We start from the raw sequence: 19,269 nt of genomic DNA, 5'->3' as shown, positions 1-19,269 counted from the left end.
GTTCTCCTGCATTGTCACGCTCTCATATGGGCTTCTCATGGAGACTATGTGTGGCTGTTTTAACACATATTGCCCAGGCATAGTTCATGGCCACCATCAGTAAATTGTGCCCTGAAAAATGCCAACCATTCATAACTAGCAGCACTAAGATGCAACAAAGGATGAACATTTTTTTTTTTTATATTGAACTCCAGGTATGGATATTTTTACATAGTTACATTGGACCAGCTTGAACCAATAAATGTATGCATGTCCCATACCTTCTTGATTCCTATGGAAGCAGAGAATCCTTGTTATCCTTTGGGTCACATGCCAAGTGGCTGCCCTGCTGCATAGTAAACACAGTGGATCATTTGCTCAGCAAGGACACCATTCAGATAAACACCAGTGCCTAAATAAATATAAAAATGTCCAAAACACATTTTTATATCAGAGGACAACAGGAGTTTAATGACATGTGATTGGAGGATAATTACTTTTAATAAGGGTGTATTAGCACATAAGCGTGGTTTAAAATTAAGCACTGGGTAGTGCATGGTATGCAATGATACATGTGGGCACAATAGTATATTGGTTTATAATATTGTGTCAGCTTGAGCATACTACACTATATGATTTTCTTTTTTTTACTTTTGGTTGAAATATTTTGGAGAAGAGGTGAAGAAAATAAAATAATAAGAAGCTATCACGGTCATTTTTGAGATTAAGCTGTATTTGACCTACATATTTTTGGGCCTCGTAATCTGGTGAGAGTCTAATACTTATTGGATAAAGTAGAAAGATAAGTTCACAAGGAGTAGGATTGTGTTTTGTACATTTTTATTTTTATTTAAGCACTGGTGTTCAACGATATACAGTACTTCCAACTGCCAGGGGGACTTATTGATTCTATGTGAGATTTAAATAATTACCCATTTTACCATTCAGAGAATGCCTAGTTTTTTTCTCAGTGACTAAAAGAATTTCCCTGTTTTAACAAGGTGGAGATTGTAACATCACTGTCCCACTTCTCCACCTCATCCAATCAGAGAATGCTGGACATTCTCTATGGAAAATGCAAGGCGTTCCCTGAATGGTGAATGTTCCTTTTCAGGACTTGAAAGATAATGAAGATCCTCGTAATAGCTGTGGCTACTACAGCCATTCTCTGCTTCCACAGGGTATGGAATAAGCATACTTACATTAATCCAAGTTGGACCAATGTAACTATGCAAAAATATCAGTATCTGAAATTCAGCTTTGAAAAAAAATGCATTTTTAAAGATACATGGTGCTTTAGAAAACTATATGAGATTCAGTTAGGGTTTACATCTATGTAATATGTATATGCACACTCTAAAGCTGGCCATATATGAGTCAGTTGTTTTTGTTTAACCAGTGGGTTGATGGATGGGAGAATCCTCCCTGCTGTGTCTTTTTATTCTGACAGTGGGAAGATTCCCCCACCATCAGAATACACAGATCAGCACAGCAGCCTATTGCCTGCAGTGCTGAATAAGTGAAAACTACCGACAGAGCAGCTGAATAGAAGTCAATCAGTAGATCAACTTCTGTTCAACCACAGCAGCCACACATGGATAGAAATTTGGTCAGTCCATACTGAACTGGCCAAATTTAGATCCATTTATTGCCAGCTTAAGTTGCATCCAATCCACCCAAGCCTGGTGGCACTTCCTTGATATTGCTTTCATTAGGAGGACATTTGCTTGCATTAGGGTGCTATATAACCTTTCTGCAATATACTTAAAAAAATCTGAAATAAAATAATAATACTATATTTTGATGCCTCCAATGCTTGGACATGACTGGTTCCAAGATACCTTGTCATCCAACTTTTTGGTACAGACCTGTGTGTTTTTGTGGTTCTTCTACACATATCAATTTTCCCTGACATTATTCAAAAACATAATGCCAACATTATTGGTTTCTGTACAAAACTTGAACCAGTGTGCAGGTATCTGTGTAACTGTTCATTGTTACATAGTAGGTAAGGTTGAATAAAGGCAAAAGTCCATCCAGTTCAACCTGTGTAGGTGTGTGTGTGTCAGTGTTGATAATCATTTCCCATATCCCTGTATGTTGTGTTCACTAAGATGCCCATCCAAGAGTCTTTTAATGTTTAATGGACTTTAAGTTTTAATCTCCTTTTGGGCTAGGACTGATATGACTGGTGCTTAGCATTCTGCTAAACTCTTATCAGTGCTGCTAAACTCTTATCAGTACAGTAAATACACATATTAAAAAATAAATACAAATCACAACTATCACTTATAGATAGAAATTTGATAAACCCACATTGCCAGTTTACTTTTGTTCTCCTTGCAGCAACTGAAAGTGAATACAAAGTGAACACTTATGGGCTCTTCCCAAAGCGACCAATTAGCCAATGATTTTTTGTTATCTACATGACCAAACATATAAAATGTGAAATCTCATTGGTTGCTATGAAATATTGCACTGTGCATATCATTACTGCTAGCTACTCTGAACAAATAAGTCTGATAATGAAGCCTAAACTGACTTTATACTGTTATTTCGTTCTAAAGCCTTTATAAAATGCTGCTGACCTTGTACACACTCCACCCACTAAACAGAATACAGTTAATGGCGGTACTTGAGGTTATTTATAGGCAAGCCTTGGAGTAAGAGCTAAACACTACACAGTCACCTAGTCTACTTTAGCACAGAGGCGGAACAGAAGAACACTTAAGCTAGGCTTTTGTGACCTTAGGAAATTTAGGAAGTGTACTGAACTCAGTAATGAGGTATTTTGTGTGCGAGCGTTGATAAAGTAAAAAAGAAAGAAAGTAATAAAGGTGATGGAGGAGTTAGAAGCAATCGTAAGGACTGAAGTGTAAAACTGCAGGGAAAAATGAAACATGATAAAAAGGGTTTACTATGTTGTTCTTATTGAAATCCTCAAGAATACAATTAGCTGCCCTGTATCTTGCATCCTGCTATTACGTGATAGATTTTACTTTTATGTTTTTGGTCTCTGCACTTCTGTTAGAAATATTATTAATAATTTGTCTGTAGAATGCTCAGGTTCATAAAATAGAGATGGGCTTGGAACAAAAGCCAGCCAGAGCAAAAAAGGGCAAGAAGAGTTTATTTATGTCATAAAAACAAGTTAGTATGCTTGATATTGTCTAACATTGGACATGGAATAAAAAGTAGAAACAAGTGCATGCCGTAAACAGATGACGGCAGTTTTATTGACAAATTCTATCCATATGCAAGATTGTGTCAAAGCCCTGTGTTAATCCAGAGCAGTTGAAATGGCCTGGCTTTGCTATGTACAGTGATAGTAAATGTGTGAAAGGCACCTTCACGGGATCAGTGGTCTTGCCTGTGTGTTAGTGCTGACCTAGTGAAATGTGAAGTTTCCTTAACACATGTCAGGTGTGAAAATCTTGAGATAAATGGAGTGAGAGTGGAACTCAGTAAAAATCATTGCTGTGGAAGCAGAATTTGATAAGAAGAAAAACAGTGATCCTCCAAAAGAATGCAAAATATAACGATATATGAGAAACTTATTGCAGCTGAAGTTAAACTCAGCAGCTGATAGAAAGCAAGATAAGTACAGTATATATAGTTACATAGTTACATAGTAGGTGAGGTTGAATAAAGACAATAGTCCATCCAGTTCAACCTGTGTAGGTGTGTGTGGCTGTAATCATCTCACATAGCCCTGAATGTCCTGATCCTTGAGATGTACGTCTAAGAGTCTTTTGAAAGCCACCATATTTCCTGCAGAAACCACCTCTTGTGGTAGAGAATTCCACAATCTTGTAGCCCTAACAGTAAAGAAACCCCCACGTTGCCTGAGGTTAAAACGCTTCTCCTCTAATCGCATTGTATGCCCTCTTGTCCTAATGCCATCCCTTCGACTGAACAGCTTTTTTCTAAGCTGAGATCCCCATTGAGATATTTATAAATTGCTATCATGTCCCCCCTCAGGTGTCTCTTCTCCAGGGAGAATAAATCGAGCGATTGCAGATGCTCTTAATAATTAAGGTCCTCCAATCCCCTAATCAGTTTAGTTTCCCTTCTCTGGACTCTCTCCTGCTCCAACACAACTCTCTTGAGGACTGGCGACCAGAACTGGACAGAATACTCCAGGTGCGGTCGGACCAGAGTTTTATAAAGTCTTTATAGTTTTATAAAGGCTTCAGAGTTTTATAGTTTTATAAAGTCTTTATAGTTTTATAAAGGCTTCAGAGTTTTATAAATATGGCACAATTACAACATAATATCAGAGGAGAACTGTGCTGGGGGGCATTTGCCCCCCCCCCATGCCATTACTAACAAGATGTACCAGGCTGGAGGCCCTTAGTGGAGATACAGACATAGATCATAGCAGGATCTGCAGTCTATGACTCATGGTGGACATTATATAGATATTTGCTCTTCTGCTACCACAATGTCTGCCAAAGGTAGATCTTCCCACAACGACTTCCTTTGCATCTTTGATATGCCCAAATGCCAAGAGCCACAAAGATAGATGTTGTTGGAAAATGTGATAAGGACTGTCCCAATAAACCACTTCCTTTAGGAATGCCCACTGTTTACTATGTCCACCTGTCGATGAGGTACCATGGCACACTTAGCACTGTACATTGATTTAGATTAAAGAAATCTGTCTCTACCATGAAAGAGTCCTTTGGTTATATTTGTCCTCAAGGTCAAAGGTTTCCAGTTATTCTCTGTATTATGATTCCATTTATGACTGCCCATCATATACAGTATATGCTGGTGGTGGGAGAGAAACCTGACCCACCAGTCGGAACCAATGATGTTCTTGTCCCCCGTGTTAGTTTTAAGAAACAAACAACTCTTCAATAACTGCTGTGGAAGTGAGTAAGTCTGCATCCACAGCGGTGCCACTGCTGCACCAACATGCGTACAATTCATTTTAGCCACTCACTGGATAATAAAGTTTTCATTTAAATTAGGAGATGCCTAATTTTTTCTTGGCATGTAGCTCAGGACATTGTGTTGCTGGGACCTTAATTTTTAAAAATTGGCAGTAACAGGTGATACTTTCTTCGTTTCAGTGACTGTGCCTGCTCTTGTTGCTGTTGTGGTGTTAACCATACCAAACATACTGTATCTATAATGATGCCAATAGTGCCATTGCAGTTGCAGAAAGTTGTCCTTCTGCAATCTACATGAAATGCTTGTGCCCAAGCTCACACCCCTTTGAGCAATATGAGTTCCCAAATTTGCTCTAAGATGGCAAAAAATATTTAGTCTTTTTTTTTACACATAGCTTTTGCTGCTGATTACAGCAGGGGACCCATGTTAATGGCTCTGGTTTGTGAAAATTGCATAATTTAGGCTGAATTCCAGGCAGAAATAAAAGACACTAATTAACAAAGCTCTATATTGAATAACACATCAATAAAGATATTATTTTAGGTTCACCTTTGCAACAGGATACATGTGACACCGGTATTCAGGGTGTCTCATGTAACATGTTCTAGCAGTGCCTAGCAGTGATCTCTCACCCTCCACTTCAATATGATAGTTGGAGGGGGTTCCTTTCCTCCGCAACCACTGCCACATTTTTTAAAATTGGCACCGCTGTGTGGGGCACTGCCTGTACAGTCACATCATTTATTTACAGGTCTTCCACTATGGCAAACAAACTTGTAGATTCATTGGACCATGAATACGCTAATGAGTGTCCTCGGTGTTCATTGAATCTTCCTCTAGTTTTCAAACCGAAGGTTTGTACAGAGGAATGGGCAAGAAAGCTGGAGGGAGAATGTGCAGGAACCCAACATTGCACCCATTACCTACAGATGACAGGTGCAATACTTTGCAAGCTCCTGCGAGGAACAATAAAAAATGTAATTTTTTTTCTGCAAATGTATGTGTATTTCTTATTTTTCCATGAAAGGTGAACATTATGTAGCCTTTAATTTAAGCTTAATTAATTAATTAATGTAGTTTGGCAATCTGATAGGAGGAAAGATGAGCTCATCTTTGTGTTGTTTCAATTCTCAATGTTACAGGGGTGGGGGTGTGGAGGAGGCCTATAAATAAAAGTGAAACTGCAGCAGAGAAAGAGCAGGTGCCACGTGGCAAAGCTGTGTACATCTTAGGATAGACAAAAAAGAATCTTATGAAAGACAAAAATATAAATCTTTTGGCAGGTAAAACAGTTGTTTTATAGGTATTTTATCTACATTATATTACCAAAAGTATTGGGACACCCTCCTTTATAGGCACATTAACTTTATTGGCATCTCAGCCTTAGTCCGTAGGGTTCAATATTGAGTTGGCCCACCCTTTGTAGCTATAACAGCTTCAACTCTTCTGTGAAGGTTGTCCACAAGGTTTAGGTGTGTGTCTATTGGAATGTTTGATCATTCTTTCAAAAGCACATTTGTGAGGTCAGGCACTGATGTTGGAAAGAAGGCATGGCTGGCTCGCGGTCTCCACTCTAATTCGACCCAAGGGTGTTCTTTCGGGTTGAGGTCTGGATTTTGTGCAGGCCAGTCAAGTTTCTCCACCTCAAACTCGCTCATCCATGTCTTTATGGACCTTGTTTTGTGCACTGGTCCAAATCATTTGGTGGAGTTGTTTTTCAAGGGTTGGGCTTGGCCCCTTAGTTCCAGTGAAGGGAACCGCTAAGGCATCGGCATACTTAGACATATTGGCCAATTTCATGCTCCCAACTTTTTGGGAACATTTGGGGGCTGGCCCCTTCCTGTTCCTACATGACTGAGCACCAGTGCACAAACAAGGTCCATAAAGCCATGGATGAGCGAGTTTGGGGTGGAGGAACATGAAGTCCTGACCTCAACCCGATAGAACACCTTTGGGACGAATTAGAGCAGAGACTGTGAGCTAGGCCTTCTCTCCAACATCAGCGCCTTTCCTCACAAATGGAATTCTGGAAGAATGGTCAAACATTCCCATATACACACTCCTAAATCTTGTGAACGGCCTTTCCAGAAGAGTTGAAGCTGTTATAGCTGCAAAGGGTGGGCCAACTAAATATTGAACCTTACAGACTAAGACTGGGATGCCATTAAAGTTCATGCGTGTGTAAAGGCAGGCATCCCAATACTTTTGGTAATATAGTGTATAAAGTGTCACTATTTAATTATTTACCTTGGATCTCAATTTTAATTGTACAGAAAAACAGAAAACGATAAGCACATGTCTTTAAAACTGTGTGTGTGTGTATGCATGCATTGTATATGCATCAGTGGAAGCATGAACTTGTTACTCAAAGCTTTTACTAATGGCAGTCTGCGTTCCTTTGCAATTCCTATGTGACTTAGTGGGGTGCAATTTTCAGCCCATTCATTTAAATGAGCTGAAATTGCACTGGATCACAGAAAGAGTAGTGCATGCATTACTTTCAAAAACCCACTGCAGAGGATCACATGGTACTGCAATGCCATCTGCATTTGGAGTGGTTTCAGGATTATATTTACACCCGCAGAAGATCACTCACCCAGTGCTTCTGAACGAGGTGTTTCTGAATGAGGGTTTCCAGCATTGCATTCCTATGTGAACAAGCACTTAATTTATATTGCCCTGTTATTTTAAATGAGGTTCATATGTTTATTAAAATATTTTTTATATTTTTATGATATGTACATACAATGTGTAGGTTTACCAATTGCAAGTATTTATTACTTCCCAAAGAGATTACCCTTTCCCCCCCTGACAATGCCATCTCTATATTCCCAGGTGTCCATCAGCATTTTTATTCAGGCATCATACTGGGTCAGCATCTACTTTTCCTGTTAAAAATGCAGTCTTGTAAATCTAGGTGCCCATGCAATAGTCTTTATATTTCTAGCTACGTTTATGCAGGTTGACTCACATAGCTCAGGCTTGCTGCCTTATATTATCTGATTCGCCAATCGCCAACAATGCAAACCTATAATGTTACTGATAAGTGCATTACAGTATATTGCCTTTTTAGAGTTGTGGTTCTTACATTGTGTGTTTTTTAACCACTTCAATACAGAGCACTTCCACCCCCTTCCAGCCCAGGCCAATTTTCCACTTTCAGCGCTGTTGCACTTCAAATGACAATTGCGCGGTCATGCAACACTGTACCCATATGACATTTTTTATAATGTTTTTTTTTAGACAGATAGAGCTTGCTTTTGGTGGTATTTAATTACCACTGGGGGGTTTTATTTTTTATTTTTTGCTAAACAAACAATAAAAAAGACAGACCATTTTGGAATAAACAACCTTTTTGTTTTGCAAATAAGTAATTTTTATTCTTCACTGATGAAGCTGCACTGATGGGCACTGATTGACACTAATGAGGCTGCACTGGTCAAGCTGCACTGATGGGCACTGATGAGGCTGCACAGATGGACATCTGATGAGGCAGCACTGATGTGCACTGATGAAACTGCACTGATAGGGGGCACTGATATTCTACACTGATGGTTCTCACAAGAGCTAAGAGAGTTACATCACCAGTCTTTTGCTCCTCTTTCACTGCCCAGGTTGGAGACTGTGAGGTGATCATGCTGTTTTACTGAACTGCAACAGAAAAAAATGAGGTCACAAATCTGGCTCTGTTGTCAGGCAAAGATATGTCCATCTCAGAACTGGATCTACAGAAATACAGATTGTTAGACACAGTGGTGTATTTAGGTTTTGTGCTGTCCTAGGCCTGACTAAACTTGTGCACCCCTAATTTAAATTTGACCCACCCCTTCCTGTAAATGTCATGCCCTTTCCTGTTTATGACCCGCCCTGTCATCTGTAAACCACAGATCACAACCACATTCTATCAGTGCCCATCAGTGTAGCCTCATTAGGTCCCACAAGTTCAGCCTCATCAGTGGAGCCCCAAAAGTGGCGCATATCAGTGCGGCCCCATCAGTGGCCATCAGCGCAGCCTATTAGTGCCCATCAGTTCAACATATCAGTGCCCATGAGGGCAGCATATCAGTGAAGCTTATCAGTGCTGCCTCGTGCCCATCAGTGCAGCCTCATCAGTGCCCATCACTGCAGCATATCAGTGCTGCCTTATCAGTGCAGTCTCATTAGTGCCCATGAGTGCAGTTTATCAGTACCCACCATAGCCGCCCCATCAGTGGCCATCAGAGCAGCATGTTAGTGCCCATCGGTGCAGCCTATTAGCGCCCATCAGTGCAGCAAATCACTGTCCATCAGTGGAGCATTTTAGTGCCCATTGGGGAAGCCTATTAGCGCCCATCAGGGCAGGATGTCAGTGCCCATCAGTGCAGCATATCAGTCCTGCCTTATCAGTGCAGCTTATCAGTGCCACCTCTTCAGTGGCCATTAGTACAGGCTTATGTCACGGGATTAGTAAGATTACGCCTTTCTTTTAAGATCTTTGGACTTGTGTTTGCTGCCACTGATTATAATCATAGATTTTTTTCACTTATTTGTATAATAAATAGGAAGTCCAGAGTCATTATACAAATAAGTGAAATATTTAGTGGCAGCAAACACAAGTCCAAATATCTTATAAGATTGGAGTAATCTTACTAATTCAGTGACATATTGCGATAGCACGTATGAGGTGAGCAGCTCCAAAATATTATTGCAATCATATACATATAAAAGTCTAAATTGTATATGATGCAATTCAATATGCTCGCTCAAGGACAAGGATGTTTAAAGAAATGAAATTATATTATTAACATGATGCCTGCTATACCTGGGGGCGGAGGAGGGTAGGCAGAGCATTAGCCTGCAGTGCCACACTTATTAGCATTGGCAGCTGTTTGGCCAGTTGTATTAATTGTGGTCAGTGGCCTGCGGTCTGTCCGAATGTCCTCACCTGCCGTTATTCCCATACTGGCAGGTAGCAGTGTGACTGGTTCATGGGGGTGCCAGACTGATTTGCCTCCTGGACCCTGCCCTCTGGCCCAATTTTCCCCATAAGTGTGGCATTATACTAAAAGTGTAGCACAAGCCGGCAGGGACCCTTTTCGTGCGGGAGGCGGCTGTTTTTTTTTTGTGCGGGGTACAGCTTTTTTACTGCCCCCCTGCAAAGTGCTGCCCTAGGCCTGGGCCATGTCGGCCTAGGCCAAGATACAGCACTGGTTTGACAGGTAAAACAGCTCCCTTGTATGTACAGTATATAAAGTGAAGCTTGAAGTGCAGTTTATTCTGAGATGTGCTGTGATTAACATTTAACAGGCCTCTTTCACACTGGTGGACTCTGTCTCTCTCCACTGATCTCCACTGATCCCCGCTGAACTGGCGGATGACTGGTCCGTGTCTACTCGGCTGATGCAGAGCAGACACGGACACAGCCTCCTCTTGGCGCAGTAAATGAACTGCCTGTCTGTTTACATCCGACTGTAATCCGATCTGATCCGCCAGACGGAGGGGAAATGGATCCCCCATCGGTCTGTTTTTAGGGGATAGGATCGGATGTCGGTGGGTGTAAACAAACACATGTCTGTTTACATCTGCCACTCCGTAGAGGGCAATGGATGGTCCGATTGGGTGCGCCTAAAAAACTGACAGTCCGCCCATATGAAAGAACCCTTATAATTAAACTAATATCAACTTCAGTCTACATTCTGTTTTTATTTCAGCCAAAATGCAATATACATGTACAAATGTACAAATATATTGTATTTTTTTTTTTTACTTCCCGAAATCTGCAGGTAAGTCCTAAATTTGCAAATGAACTCCACAATAATGAGTTTTATATATATGAGCCATTGTTTGACTCCAAGCAAGTGAAAGGAAGGCTATGTACTGTACATATTTTTATTAAAAGTATTTTTTTTGGTGCTGCAGAGAAAAGAACATATACGTGCAATATGCATAGCACTTTAGTGTGGCTGAAGGTGAGAATCACAGTCAGTTTATTTAGAAAGGGTGACAAGGAATGTGATGGTTTTTTAAAATACTTTTTGTAGGGCTCAGCAGAAGCCAGACAAAAACTATGGATTGGTATTTATGCAGTATCTTAACAACAACCACAAAACCACAAGTATTTTTTTTTTGTGTCACAGAAAGGGTCTTTGGAATTGTGCTGTGTTTATGGTAAAAGTGGGGCCGGGACAAGGGGTGGGCAGGAAGGACGGTTGCCCTGGGCGCGATGGTTTATTGCAGGGATGGGGGGGTGCCTTGACCCTAACCTAAGGGAAGGGTGGGCCCAGTTTGTCATCCTTGCCCTGGGCGCTGGATGACCTTGTCCCGACACTGGGTAAAGGCACTATATCTACACCTTGTGTTTTTCACCTACATAAGATGCACGTTGATCATGTCTTGTCATGGCATCATGTGTTGCATTAATCCACTTAACGTGTTCTTAGGGACTTCTTGCTCTGGGTCACAATCCATTCCTCACTGCCGCATCATAAATGTGGGAGTTCCAATGTGATGAAAGACGGCATGTGATCTCTCTGCTAAGTGCCCTGCCTGCTTGTGTATGTGTCAGGTCTACTTAATTTACTCTCACCTGAAGAGCAGTAGAAGGAGAGACCCAGGGATTGTGGCTATGTAGTTTCTTCAAAGGTAGTGTCAGTTCTTAGACTACAGACAGAGGTCATGCAATAACCCGTGCAGTTTAATGCCGGATGTTTCTTGTATGAACATAAACAGAAACTATATATTGTATATATTGTAATGATTTACTATAGGCTTTGCATAGAGGGCAACAAATGATGCCATTAAAATTACATGATCAATGCACATCTTATGTAGATGAAAAAACACAAGGTGCAGGTTTATAATGCTTTTACCATAATCCCAGCACAATTTCAATAACTCTTTCTGTTACACACACTTATGTTTCTAGGGTCCACATGGCTTTACTCATTGTTATGATAGTGCATAATTACCAGTTCCGTATATTTGTCTGGCTTCTGCTGAGTCAAATAAAGATATATAATTATTATACAAATATAATTAATAAAAAAAAAAAACGAAAGCAGGTTCACTTTTGCATAGAAACCAATCAGCTTCCAGGTTTTATTGCCAAAGCTTAATTAAACAAGCTAAGGTTAGAAGCTGATTGGTTTCTATGCAGAAGTGAGCATGATTCGGCACTCTCCAGCTTTAGTAAATAAACCCTCATCTTCAGACACTATAAAGTGCTGTGCATATTGCAAACATATGGTCCATGGTCTGCAGCACCAAAAGAAAAGACTTTTAACAACAATATGTACAGCACATGCCCATTCTCTCTCTTGCTTAGAGACAAGCAATGGCTGTATACAACTCAGCTTATTTGCAAATTTAGGGCTTACCTGCAGATCTCAGAAGGTAAAAAAAAAATACAATATATGGTGCTTGCACATATGTACATATATATTGCATTTTGAAATAAAAATAGAATGTGCACTGAAGTTCACATTAGTTTAATTATAAGTGTTAAATGTTAAACATAGCATATCTCAAAATAGACTGAACTTCGGGCATATATACACAAGGGAGCTGTTTTCCCTGTCAAACAATCTTTATTTCTTTCCATCCAGTTCTGAGCTTTACATATCCCTGCCAGTCAACAGAGCCAGGTTTGTGATCATTTTTTTCTCAGTTGTAGTTAAACAAAACAATTTGGTCACCTCCCTGCATCTAACCTGTGTAGAAAGTCACTTATCTACAGTGCCTTGCGAAAGTATTCAGCCCCCTTGAACTTTTCAACCTTTTGCCACATTTCAGGCTTCAAACATAAAGATATAAAACTGTAATTTTTTGTGAAGAATCAACAACAAGTGGGACACAATCATGAAGTGGAATGACATTTATTGGATATTTCAAACTTTTTTAACAAATAAAAAACTGAAAAATTGGGCATGCAAAATTATTAAACCCCCTTAAGTTAATACTTTGTAGCGCCACCTTTTGCTGCGATTACAGCTGTAAGTCGCTTGGGGTATGTCTCTATCAGTTTTGCACATCGAGAGACTGAAATTTTTGCCCATTTCTTCTTGCAAAACAGCTCGAGCTCAGTGAGGTTGGGTGGAGAGCGTTTGTGAACAGCAGTTTTCAGTTCTTTCCACAGATTCTCGATTGGATTCAGGTCTGGACTTTGACTTGGCCATTCTAACACCTGGATATGTTTATTTGTGAACCATTCCATTGTAGATTTTGCTTTATGTTTTTGGTCATTGTCTTGTTGGAAGACAAATCTCCGTCCCAGTCTCAGGTCTTTTGCAGACTCCATCAGGTTTTCTTCCAGAATGGTCCTGTATTTGGCTCCATCCATCTTCCCATCAATTTTAACCATCTTCCCTGTCCCTGCTGAAGAAAAGCAGGCCCAAAACATGATGCTGCCACCACCATGTTTGACAGTGGGGATGGTGTGTTCAGGGTGATGAGCTGTGTTGCTTTTACGCCAAACATAACGTTTTGCATTGTTGCCAAAAAGTTTGATTTTGGTTTCATCTGACCAGAGCACCTTCTTCCACATGTTTGGTGTGTCTCCCAGGTGGCTTGTGGCAAACTTTAAACGACACTTTTTATGGATATCTTTAAGAAATGGCTTTCTTCTTGCCACTCTTCCATAAAGGCCAGATTTGTGCAGTATACGACTGATTGTTGTCCTATCGACAGAGTCTTCCAAGCGTGTGTGGCGGCAAACAGGTGAGGAGTACAAAAGACAAATGTATCTTGCCTACAGTCAAGCATGCTGGTCAGAGTTTAATGGTTTGGGGCTGCACGAGTGGTGCTGGCACTAGGGAGCTACAGTTCATTGAGGGAACGCCAACATGTACTGTGACATACTGAAGCAGAGCTTGATCCCCTGTCTTCGGAGACTGGGCCGCAGGGCAGTATTCCAATATGATAACAACCCAAAACACACCCCCAAGATGACCACTGCCTTGCTAACGAATCTGAGGATAAAGGTGATGCAAAGCATGTCTCCAGACCTAAACCCTATTGAGTATCTATGGGGCATCCTGGAATTGAAGGTGGAGGAGCGCAAGGTCTCTCACATCCGGCAGCTCCGTGATGTCATCATGGAGGAGTGGAGGAGTGGAAGAGTACTGCAGTGGCAACCTGTGAAGCTCTGGTGAACTCCATGCCCAAGTGGGTTCAGGCAATGCTGGAAAATAATGGTGGCCACACAAAATATTGACACTTTGGGCCCAACTTGGACATTTTCACTTAGGGGTGTACTCACTTTTGTTGGCAGTGGTTTAGACATTAATAGCTGTGTGTTGAGTTATTTTGAGGGAACAGCAAATTTACACTGTGCTACAATGTAAAGTAGTGAGTGTACAGCTTGTATAATAGTGTAATTTCTTCAGTGTTGGCACATGAAAAGATATAAAAAAATTACAAAAATGTGAGGAGTGTACTGACTTTTGTGAGATACTGTAGGACACTGTGGAGCAAAGAAACACTTCGGCCATCACAAAAAAATGCCTAGGGATTTATTCATGTCACATTTATGATTATAAATTGATATTTTGCCTGAAAGTTAAATTACTTTTTTAAAATGTTTAAAAATATTGATCTATACCCGAAGCCAAAACAAAAACAGCTTGATCAAGTCTTATGTCGGTAATTATCTATGTATTTTTATGGGTTATGTCTAGCATTATTTTATTTTTTTATAGAAATTACTTGTAGGATGTTTTGGTCACGTATTTCAAACTTTAACTCATTAAATGCAGAGGACATTGCCAAACAGTTCACTCTGGAGCAGCAATTTGTCAAGTTCTCCTGCTCTCAAGGTGTTAAGAAAATGGTGACTGTTGGTTCTGTCTGAAAAGCTAATTGGAATGAGGGTCCTGCCAGGAAGAGAAACCAATTCATCTTCGCCTAGCAGTTTATCCTTGGGAGTGTAAATCAGGTTCATAAAGAGTTGCAATCTTTGAACGCCATCTGAAGATAACACCTTTCTGATGTTTCTTAGAACTGTTTGATTGCTGCGGTATGGGGTAAACATACAATTTATAAAAACTGTTTCTCTGCAAAAGATTGGTTCTGCTTTCCCTACTGTGAACTACATATAGGCAAAAGGGAATTCTCAGTTCCCTTTTGTGTCAATAAGAGCTGCTCCTGAATATAAGGTAATTTTAGAGGAAGAAAATATTGTTTTACTGATTCACAATTTCATAATTTATTTGTTTTTCTTTATCATTTGTTCATTGGTCTATCTATCTATCTATCTATCTATCTATCTATCTATCTATCTATCTATCTATCTATCTATCTATCTATCTATCTATCTATCTATCTATCTATCTATCTATCTATCTATCTATCTATCTATCTATCTATCTATCTATCTTTCTTAGTAACCACTGGTCCTCTTCTTTCTCCTCTCTTTCTCTTGCTCTCACTGCCTGTTAGGAGAACTCATTGGAGTATTTTACGCACAAAAGCAATTTACGTATCCTGGAACTTTGCCAGTCTGGAGGCTAAGCTATTGAATGGAATTACTTCAGTACAGCTTGATGATTTTACCCAACTGGATAGCTGCTATTGTTTCCTAAGTGTCTGACAAATAACTTTAGCTGGTACCATGGGGGAAGGCAGCTTACACATATTGGCTTACGACTTGTTCAGTGTTGTATTGATGTAATCCAATGAACCTTGCACTATGATTAAACAGCACAGTACACACAAAATTCTGCGTTCTTTTGTTATGGTAATCCCAAATGAACCCTTTTTTAAGATATAATTAAATCCTTTTTTTTTTTTTGTTTTGTTTTTTGTCAAGAAGGTCACTTCTAACATTCTTGTGGTCTCATCCAGATCAACTTTTAAGGTGAGCTAAAAAAAAACAAAACACTGTATTACAATTAAATTATAGTTGTCTTTTTAAAGCATTGGCTTCTCTTAAAATCAATATTTTATGTTTCATTTGAGGATAGTGGTTGAATACACCCTACACCATACACCGCATGTTTATAACTCTCAGGAACTGTAGTGGTGAGATCTCTTCACTAGAGGCTTTGGATCTAAAGCCCAGCTAGGGTATATCTGTCCAACTACAGGGAGAGTATACTCCCTACCAGGCCATGATACTTAGGTTGAACTTATTTTTCAAGTGCAAAACCCTCTATGGAATCTATTTAGAACTGAATCATGTTTTGGTGCTGTTTAATCTTTTAAGGCACGTTTTCATATCAAAATTCACTCTTACCAAACTGCAATAACGCCACAATATTGAAATTACATGTGAAAAGTTTTTGTAAGTTGCAAAAACTGCACATTTTAGTCAGCAACGCATTGTAAATCATAAACAACATAATTCCTAAACTGCATGTTTTACCTCTTCCGATATTGTAGATGTTAATTCAGGAAAAAGTGATTTTCTTTCCGTCCACATAAAAAAAGCATGGCACTGCTCGTGTGCCTGCCACATCATTCATATGGGTGTGTCTTCTCATACATGAAGACAAGCATGAGATTGTGGGCTCTCTGTCATGATGCTACTAGCCTGTATGCCTGTGAGAAGTTGGTGCTGCCATTTGTTTATTTGTCCACAATGTTTTTACTGCTATACTCTATGCATTAAAAAAAGCACACTTAAAGGAGTTAAAATGGTTTAAATTGAAACAAATTTCCCTTTTAAAAGCAGGGTTGTAAATTTAAATTCATGTTTTTTTTTTTTTTTGTATTCCCTGTCCCACTTTGCGTCCCCTCTTTATTCACAAACCAAGTCTAGTGTTTATATTTAGGGGAAGCAAAGCATCAAAAGTTCTGTATTGTCATTCTAATAGTTAGAGTTGTAAATGGAATGTGGACTAAAAGGGTGAATCCTTTGATCCAATTGCCATTCTATGGTTGATGAAATGCTGAGAAAACATAACTATTCCGTAGCCATGTGTATTGTGCAATGGGATGAAACCACAACAGTATTTCCAGGATTTTACTAAAGAACAGGGGAAAGGGGACATGATAGCAATTTATAAATATCTCAATGGTGATCTCGGCATAGAAAAACAGCTATTCAGTCGAAGGGATTGCATGAGGACTTGATGGCATACAGTGCGATTAGAGGAGAAGCGTTTTAACCTCAGGCAACGTGGGTTTTTTTTTTACTGCTACAAGATTGTGGAATTCTCTACCACAAGAGGTGGTTTCTGCGGGAAGTATGGTGGCTTTCAAAAGACTCTTAGACGTACATCTCAAGGATCAGAACATTCAGGGACGTGTGAAATGATTACAGCCACACACACCTACACAGGTTGACTGGATGGACTATTGTCTTTATTCAACCTCACCTACTATGTAACTATGTAACTATGTAACACCTAGTATATAACACAGACAAAGCTCATCCAGTAGAGAGCAATATATGGAAACACAGCTGAATAACCTTTAAAAGCAAGGCTGGTATCCTCTCTTAATGAGGATAAAATAATTGGGTTGGAGTCATTTTGCCTATGCCAACACCTTGAGGTTTGGGATTTCCATGCATTAAAAGGAAGTCTTACGTTCTTTGTTGCAGTAAAGGAAAAATTTTAACATTATTGAAAAAATAACAGTCCCCAGGTAAGAATATACATAGTGGTAAACTGTGATATGCCGTCTACAGGTGGACTTTGATAAACAACCTTCTATATATGGAAATTAAAAAGCTGTCATTAGATTCTTCTAAGTAAGTGGAGATATGGGAAAGAAGAGAAGCAAACAGAGTTTTCTGACAAATTTCTAATGATCACTCTGGTTATAAGGATGCAAATGTGAGTTGCTGCTGATGTAAATAAGGAATATATTTGGCACTTCTTGAGATAAGAATGAAGCACATTGATCATTCTCAAAAAAAACGTCTTCACATATAATTATACAACTGCTGGTGTCTATGCATTATTCATGCATGACCATAAGATATAACTGAAAATATAGTGTAAAATAGGGTAAACCTTGGTGTTATAATAGGGAAGATCCGCACAGTACAAAACGACACACAACATAAAGCTAGATTTTTTCAGCAACAAATGCAACACTGAATATTATATAAAGTTACAATCATTGGAATTTTGAAATTCACAATTCAATAAACATGAGTAATGTCTACTGTTTGTTCAAAGCAAAAAAAAATGGTGATGGGCAATATCAATGACCAAATATGGTCAGGGCTATATATGGTCAATGGCATAATTTAGGATGCCGGTCCCGATATGCATTACCATCATGGTGGGTTGTCATGGCTGTGGATCATTATTTACATCAGAGGATGTTATTTACATTCTTTTTAATTGTATTATTTTAAATGTAAGTAAAGGAGCCTTTGAAACACACCATCAATTTTATGATTTACTAAAACTAAAGAGTGCAAAATCGGATGCAGCTCTGCATAGAAACCCATCAGCTTCCAGACTGTTTTGTCAAAGCTTAATTGAACAAGCTAAAATTATAAGCTGATTGGTTACCATGTACAGCTGCACCAGATTTAGCATTCTCCAGTTTTAGTAAATCAACCCCACCGTGTAGTAGGTGAATAGGTGGGCTTAGGGGGAAAAAACAGCAGCAATATGCTAACTGTGAAAGCTATGTATTTATTTTTTTTAAAAATATATATTTTATTGATTTTCGTATAAAGGTTATACAAAAACGAAGAAAAAAAAAACCCTTCAATACATAAAAAAAGATGTAGAGAACTAACAAAGCACAAGATGTCTCTCGTGTGTCAATAATGCACAGCAGCCAGAAATGGGTGCAACAATGTAAAGGAAAGGAAGCAAATAACTTATAAACAGCAAAATATAGTGTACACATTTCCTAGTGTCATGGATCCAGAGAGGTCAAAGTGAGTGGGTTGTCAATCCAAGTACCCCACAGCTCATGAAATAGCTTTGGCTTCTTCCTGGTTTTAAAATTAAGTTTATATAAGAGTAATATTTTATTAAATAACTCAAGCTAAGAATTTAATGTGGGGGCAGATGTCCCTTTCAAGCAAAGTAGGATTCATTTTTTTGCCTAAAAATACAGTGTACACAACAGGCATAGAAAGGTCACCAGGCGTAAGATGGCTATGATGAAAGATCTTCAATTAAATGATCCTATCCTTAGAGGAGATTACTGATTTGTGGTAGGTAGCAGTAAATTCAAACCAGTCAAATTCAGTGAGTTGCAAGTCTAAGGAGGCCCACCTAGCCTGGGCAGTGTTAAACCTGGTATTAAAGTCAGGTTTACAAAGCAATTTCTCAAAAATAATATTGTGGAGACTATGGCAGTCTCAGTAGTAGTGCAGACATTGTCTGAGGAGGGATGGAGCCAAATGTGAATGTAAACCTGTTGGGTCGACAGGTAATAAAGGTACAAATGTGGGAAGGAGAGGCCCGCTAGATAAGTCTGTCAGCGCAAAGAATAGCCATA

The sequence above is a fragment of the Pelophylax lessonae genome (genome assembly GCF_965119305.1).
Source record: "Pelophylax lessonae genome assembly, chromosome: 1".
Taxonomy (NCBI): Eukaryota; Metazoa; Chordata; class Amphibia; order Anura; family Ranidae; genus Pelophylax; species Pelophylax lessonae.
Note: the sequence above shows the minus strand (reverse complement) of the source record.